The sequence below is a fragment of the Phaseolus vulgaris genome, chromosome 8 (assembly GCF_000499845.2).
Source record: "Phaseolus vulgaris cultivar G19833 chromosome 8, P. vulgaris v2.0, whole genome shotgun sequence".
Lineage (NCBI taxonomy): Eukaryota > Viridiplantae > Streptophyta > Magnoliopsida > Fabales > Fabaceae > Phaseolus > Phaseolus vulgaris.
Window position 1 is genome coordinate 13,608,161 of NC_023752.2, and position 8,242 is coordinate 13,616,402.

Genomic DNA, 8,242 nt, shown 5'->3' on the forward strand with positions numbered 1-8,242 from the left:
TACTAGTTTTAGCTTTTATTTTTACGTTAGTTTACGTAGTATCTTTAAAATAAGTTAGTTAGTTGTTTACGTTTTGTTTTATCTGTTTTATTCTATTTTGTTTTTATTTCTAGTATTTATTTTATTCTGTTTTTATTTCTTGATTTTAGTTATTTCTCGTTTTCATTGTTTTCTTCTATTCTGTTTTAGTTTTTATTTTATTTATATATTTTATTTTTATTTTTGTTATATTTTTTATTTTTATTTTTTTCTGAATATCTTTGTTTTATTTTCTTAGTTTCATTTTAGTGTTTTGTTTTTGTTTTATTTTATCTTTAAGTTTTAGTTTGTAGTTTATTGATTTTATTTTAGTTAGCTATTTAAATTCTTGTTTAATTTTGAATTTTTGAATAAAAAAAATTAAATAATAATATAAAATATAAAATTGGGGTTACTACTTGTGATTTTTTCCTTCTAACCCTTGCATTAGTTGTTTTTATATGATATTGAGAGGTCAAGTTTCAGAAGACCACTTGCTATTCGAAAATCAAAGACAAAAGAGAATCAAGAAGATAATAGAGAGTATTCTTCAACATCTTCTTCTTTTTCCATTGATATTTTTCAGGAGAATAACAACATGGCGGGGGAGGAAACACCACCTCCTAGGAGAACTCTTGGAGATTACGCCATACATCAAGGGCCTAGACACTTTTCTAGCATTGCAGTGCCTGCAACTAACAGGGCCTTGGAGATGAAGCCTGCATTCCTTACCCTCATTAGTACCAATCAATTCACGGCGATGGATCATGAGGATCCTCATACACACTTGGCTACTTTTTATGAATTGGTGGGAACTATGGGTTTCCAATCAGGTGATCTTGAGAGTATATACATGCGTTTATTTCCTTTTTCTTTGGCAGGGAAAGCAAAGGAGTGGCTTATATCTCATCCTAATCAGAGTTTAACCAAATGGAAGGATGTGGAGGAAAAATTTTTGCAAAGATTTTTCCCAATCTCTCGCTACATCAATGCTAAGTCTGAAATATCTATGTTCAGACAAGGGGTAGAAGAGTCTTTCTGTGAGGCATGGGAGAGATTCAAGAGGATGCTGAGAAAATGCCCAAACCATGGGTTTGAAGATATTGCTCAACTGAGCATATTTATTAATGGTCTCAGATCAAATACAAAGATGCTCCTAGATGCCGCGGCTGGTGGCACAATGATGGCTGTTGATGCAGATCAAGCAACGAGGATTATAGAAGCTTTGGCCACAACTGACTATCAAGCTCAACATGATAGACAAAATCATCAAAAAAGAGGAGTATTGGAGTTAAACACTGCAGATGCATTGCTAGCTCAAAACAAAATTCTGACACAGCAACTTGAGCAACTGACCGCACATATGACCCAATTACCCCAAAAGTTGCATGTTGTTCAATCACTCCAAAGTCAGAATGTACCTCTCAGGTGTGATTTTTGTGGAGGTAATCATCCTAATGGTCACTGTTCTTATCAGAACAACGCATCCGAAGTTGAGGTGAATTATATGGGCAATCAAGGAAGGCAAGGCGGTTTTTCTAACAATTATCCTCAAGGTTGGAAAAATAATCAAAATCAAAATTTTGGATGGAAGCAAGACTATAATTCATCCAACAAGCAAGGGCCTTTCCAACAGCAGCATCAATCGAATTCTCCATCTATTCCTGACAGGATGAATAAAGTGGAAGATGTTTTGTCAAAGATTGTGGGTACACAGGAAAATAGTATGGCTACGATTAGGAGCATGGAAACTCAGATAGGACAGCTAGCTAAACAAATGTCACAACTCACACAAACTGTAGAAGGGAAAATTGGCCAATTCTCAGCTAACACTACCACCAACCCCAAGGAGCAGTGCAATAACATCACTACTGAAGGTGATGAGAAAACTAGAGAAGAAAATGGTGAGATGGTGAAGGTTGAAAAAGAAAAGGAAAAAAATAAGGAAGAGGGAGAAAATTGTGAAATTGTAGAAATCGCAAAAGAAATATCCCAGAGGAACATAAAAAAAGAAAAGGAAGGATTATTTTCTGACAATTTGCTTCCAAAAAATTATTTTGCAGGATGGCCAGAGCAAAAGACATATTTTGATGAAGTTAGAAGGAAGATATGTTGTTTTAAAAATAAATATGGAGAGAAGGAAGCAAGGAGCAGTTTCTCAAAAACTTTGCCAAAGAAATTCAGGGATCCAGGGAGTTTTACTATTTCTGTGTCAATTGGTAATTTATTTGTGTATAATGCTTTATTGGACTTAGGGTCAAGTGTAAATTGGATGCCATTATCCATGTTAAGACAGATAGGTAACTTGGAGGTTAAACCCACCAAGATGCAGTTACAATTGCCTGACAGAACAGTGAAGTATCCCTATGGTGTGGTTGAAGATGTCCTTATGCAAATAGACAAATTCATATTTCCAGTGGATTTTGTTATCCTGGACATGAAAGAAGATGAGGATGTCCCTTTGATTCTCGGCAGACCTTTAATGAAAACTGCTAAAGTCATAGTTGATGTTGACAAGGGAGAAATTCTTGTAAGGTCTCATGATGAAGAGGTAAAATTTAATCTTTTTAATGATGTAACCAAGTGTACTGCAGATGAGACTGGGAAACAAGAGGAAATTCCAAGAAATAGTGAAAAGATGAAGAGTTCAAAGTCAAAGGAGAAAGTTATACGTCATGAAAAGTTAGAGGCAAAAGGAGACAATCAAGGAAAGCTAGTGGAAGGAGAGGAGTATCGTCCAGGACAACCTATCATGCTCAACGCAGGTAGGGGTAGAGGAAGGAAGAAAACAAGAAAATTATGGGTCATCAAGGAATTGAAGAAGGACGGAAAAATTGAAGTTGAAGAGCCATATTCAAGACGGATAAAAGTGATAACAAAAGCACGGGTGGAACAAGATAAATATCCTCCTTGAAATAAACAGGCGTCAAGCTAGATGACGATAAATGAGCGCTTACTGGGAGGCAACCCAGTCCACATTTTAGTTTTATGTTGTTACCTTTGTTTATTTTATTTTTCAAAAAAAAATAAAAAAATAAAAAATTTTGTATGCCTCCTAATCATTTTGCAGGTTATGTATTTTGACCTGAGGACAGGTTCTATTAGTCAAGGGGGCAGATCCAGCAAATGAAGCAAGACTATAGATAAAATTTTTTAACAAAAAGTTGGATGACTTCTTAAGAAGAAAGGATTGAGCAAAAATATGGCTCTATCTCTCTAATTCTCTTTTCTTTTCAATTATTTAAATTTTATTTTCTGTTTAGTTTTTATTTATTTTATTTTATTTTTCGGTTATTTTTTTTTATTTGTTTTTTTTTTTAGTTTGTTTTAATTGCTTATTTTGTGTTTTGAATAAATTTGTTGTTTTTGTTAGTTTGTTAGTTTTAGGTTTTGAATTATCTTTCTTGAATAAATTTTCAGTTTTAATTTGTTTGCTTTCTAGTTTATTTTTCTCAAATAAAAAAAAGAACTAGAATATTAATTTTAAATTGTGGAAAAAAGAATTTGTGTTTAGATATTAAACAGTGAGATGAATTAGACACAGGTTAGAAAAGAAAATATGATTGAATCCCTATTCAAATGTAGTTAAAATTATGATACATGAAAATTTAACAGGATGATTTATTAGGACAAATAATGACAAGACAAAAAGGAATGAGACCATTTAAACCAAGTGAGTGTGTGAACCTTAAACAGTTTTGAGAGTTTTACTGATGAATTGACAGTTGTGGTTGCTTAATTTTTATTTTTGTTGCATCATAAAAGATCATGAAGATGATTGAGGCATTTGTTTGTGTTAATTAGGAGCCAGGGCCAAAAAGCCAACCTTTATATTAGAATTTCAATTTTTTTATATCCCCTTTGGGCTAAGAAATTTTTTGTTAATATTGCACCTTAACCTTTATTGATATAATTTTCTACCCTTTAGCATGTCTAAGGAAGGAGAACATAGATGCAATACATATAGAAAAGGGAATGGTTGGTTCTGATTTTGAAAGTTCAAAAAGTTGAAAATAGGAAGAATCTTTTCCTATTATTGAAAAAAAAACAGAAACAGAAGAAGAAAAAGAAATAAAAAAAAGATAGAAAAAAAATTTCATGAAAATCATGAAAAGAAAGAAAATGAGGAAAAAGGTGACATCGAAAGAAAGTGGTAATTAGTTAACATATATGTTCTCTATAATTGAATTGTAGGTATGTTCTTCTTCTTTAAGATGTGCATTTTGTTATCTAAGAAAAACCAATATTTTTTGGAAGCCCAACCTCATTCCAACCCTGTAAAAGACCTCAAGATTCATGTTTCTAATATGTTTGTGATTTGAAGATTAAATGAAAAGCAACTGTGATTTGTTATGATTCAGTGAAAATAGAGAGAAACACTTACCCGTGAGCATATGAGAAGATATTCCTTGATGAATTTTCATTTATTTGTTTTGATTTTATCCTGGAAATTGATTGTGTCTATAATTTTCTATATTTGAAATTGGAAGCATCATAAGTTTCTAATTTGATTTGTTGTTTAGTGAATTAAGCTGTTTGATATTTAAATTCAAATATATTCATTTACTTTGCTTGAGGACAAGCAAGATTTTAAGTTGGGGAGAGTGATAAGTGTCTAATTTCAGTAATATTTCATATTAAAATATAGGCACTTATGAGGATTTATTGCTAATTTACATATAAAATAATCCCTAATTTATGAATTTGTACATTTTTACATTTTTTATGATCTTTATTTGAATAAGAGTATTTTATTCTCAAATTTGGTGTTAATTGCAGATTTTTAAGGAAGATTGGAGATTTGGATTAAAGATGAATGATTTGAGCTAAAAAGATAAAGATAGAAGGTCCCAGAATGGAAAAAGATGCAAAGAAAGATTGGGCCTTTTTTATGTTTTATCATTTAGCCCATTAGCGCGACATAGGAAACAACCTAACCCTAGAAAACTAGGATAAATAGAGGGCTAGAGGCTCAACCTTAGGGTGCCAGATTGAGAGGAAAACACCATAGAGTGAATTGTAACCCAATTGGGAGAATGGAAGGTGATAGAAGTATGCGTGGCTAATTCTAACCCTTTGGGATTGGGAGTAATCTGCTCAAACTCTTATGTATTGAGGTGATATTTTATATATTAATATTCAGTTCTTGATTGATTATTGGTATTGTTGTTTTACTTTTAATTTCCCGTGACAAATTGAGAATCTTAAATCTGACCGGGAGGTATTTTTAGGGTTTGGACCTAAACAACAATACTTAACATATTTGAGTGCTAGGAATAGACTTGAAATGTTAATTGCTATTAAACGTCTGAGCTTCGTTCTAAGTTGTTCTTGTAAGTATGCGTAGGGAACATTCTTAAGGATTTTATATGCGAGGAATCGATATAAATGATTTTTATACGGGCATCAATTTCAATTAAAGAACTTAATATTAATATATAAAATATCACCTCAATACATAAGAGTTTGAGCAGATTACTCCCAATCCCAAAGGGTTAGAATTAGCCACGCATACTTCTATCACCTTCCATTCTCCCAATTGGGTTACAATTCACTCTATGGTGTTTTCCTCTCAATCTGGCACCCTAAGGTTGAGCCTCTAGCCCTCTATTTATCCTAGTTTTCTAGGGTTAGGTTGTTTCCTATGTCGCGCTAATGGGCTAAATGATAAAACATAAAAAAGGCCCAATCTTTCTTTGCATCTTTTTCCATTCTGGGACCTTCTATCTTTATCTTTTTAGCTCAAATCATTCATCTTTAATCCAAATCTCCAATCTTCCTTAAAAATCTGCAATTAACACCAAATTTGAGAATAAAATACTCTTATTCAAATAAAGATCATAAAAAATGTAAAAAGGTATAAATTCATAAATTAGGGATTATTTTATATGTAAATTAGCAATAAATCCTCATAAGTGCCTATATTTTAATATGAAATATTACTGAAATTAGACACTTATCAACACACATTCGCCACTTCCCGTTAGCTTTCTTTACTAGCACCACGTTGGTAAGTCATTCAGGGTACTGGATTTCTTTGATGTGGCCAGCTTTCAACAACTTCGTTGTCTCTTCCCGAATGACTTGTCGCTTCTCTTCGTTAAATTTTCGTCTTCTTTGGTGGACGGGTCGAACGCTAGGGTCCATGGTGAGGCGATGACACAGAATATCAGGGTCAATTCCGGGCATGTCGGTCACGGACCATGCGAAGGCGTCGAGATGTTTCACTATGACATCGGAGATTTGGTCCCGCAACTCTATGCACAAGGATTTCCCAAGTTTAAACATCTTTCCCCCGATCTCCCTTTCTTCTACCCCTTTGGCAAGCTCGGGTCGGTTTTCCCGGACGATCTCTTCTCAGGTCACTCCATCTTCCTTTGGTGGTCTGGACGTGACGGAGAATATTCCTCCCCTTGTTTTTAGGTTGTTTTTGTAACACCTCTTAGCTTCTTCCTAATCGAACTCAATGGTGATTACTGCTCCCTTAAGGGAGGGCAACTTCACTTTCATGTGTCTAGTGGACGGGACTGCCTTCAACCTATTTAAAGCTGGTCTTCCCAATAGTATGTTGTAAGTTGAGGGAGCATCGATAACGAGGTACCTGATTTTGGTGGTGCGTGAAGATAGGTTGTCTGTGAAGGTGGTACTTAGTTCAATTTACCCATGGACCTCTACCTCGTTTCCGGTAAATCCGTACAAACGTCTGGCATAGGGTTTCAGTTGGTCCACGGACAACTGTAGACGATTGAAGGTTGTTAAGAACATGAGATCGGCTGAACTTCCTTGATCTACAAGGACATGGCGTACCCTTCTCCCAGCGGCGATTAGGGAAATCACCATCGGGTCGTTATCGTGTGGCACAACGCCTTGGAGATCGGCTTCCGTGAAGGTGAGGTCAACGTCGGGAGCGAGATCTGTCTGTTGTGTTTCTACTGCTGCCTGGGAGGCATATCCCTCTCTTGGGAAACCCCCCGAGATAGTGTTTACCTCTCCATGAATAGGAACCTCGTGCCCCTGATCCGCTCCTGTAGCCACCAATGTTTAATCGTCCATTTCTTCTTGCAGGTAGTCCTTCAGGAACCCGCTCTTTACTAACTCGTCTAGTTGATAGGCCATAGCTAGACAGTTTCGTATATGGTGGTCATTCGCCTGATGGAATTCACACCAAGCGTTCTTATTGGCCTCATTTTCCTGTCAGTCTTTGTTGGTACCTTCAACCTTGCCGCTATGTTGGGAATGGTGATCAACTCTTTGAGCTCCACCCGAAAGTTATGCTTTGGGGGAGGATCTCGTCTGGTTCGTGCCCCCCTCGGGGTCCGTTCATAGGGTTTCTCCAGTCCCTTCTTCTCTGTTGTTGCTTCGTGAACTCTCATAGGCAGGGGTCAGGTGGTTGCCCTTGGTCGGACAGGGGGCACGAGACCCTACTTCTGTGTTACACGATCATTTGCGACAATGTGGGCTAACGCGCGGCGTCGAATCTCTGTGAACGTCCTCGGGTAGACCCTCAGTAATGATTCGCTGAAGGGTCCTAGTAGCATTCCTTTGAAAAAGGTATGAACTATCATGGCCTCATCGGTGGGCTTCAGGCGGACCACTAGAATCACAAATCTGTTCAGGTAATCCTTCATGGATTCCCCCGGTACTGCTTAACATCAAAAACATCATAGGAGAGTCGGGCGGGGGCCTTATTGACAAGGTACTGTTCCCTAAACAGTGTGGCAAATTGATCAAAACTAGTAATGTGTCTGTCGGGGAGGCTGATGAACCATTCTAATGTTGCGCCCGATAGGGTGCTCATCAACATCTTACAGTAGACGACGTCAGATCCGCCACTGAGCATCACCTGGGTGTGGAATGCTATAAGGTGGGCCTCCGGGTCTTCAGCTCCCATAAAGGAGACCTTCGGACCTAGAGACGTTGTTGGCAGCCCAGCATTCATGATCGCTCGCGAGAACGGCATAGGACGTGCCCTAAGCGGTACCGGTGGTGCACACTCGTCCGTCGTGCGTTCCCCCACATGTTGTAGGCCTCTCCGTAATTCCTCATTGGCTCGACGCAATTCCGTGTTGTCTGCTCGAGAAGCCGCTACTTCTGCTTGGAGAGCGCGCATTGTATCCAAGACCTGCTGTGTGGTCACATTATCCCCTTCGGGGGTGCCCTCCCCATATCTAGTCGTCGCTCGTCTCGTACTTCTCATGTTGTTTGGTTAAGACTCCTTCCATGA

General features: G+C 37.2%; 1 pseudogene; it reads right to left on the reverse strand.

Annotated features, from left to right (window-relative positions):
• Positions 1-1,007: 1,007 nt before the first annotated feature.
• Positions 1,008-1,113, reverse strand: LOC137827357 (small nucleolar RNA R71; annotated as a pseudogene).
• Between the last annotated feature and the right edge of the window lie 7,129 nt (positions 1,114-8,242).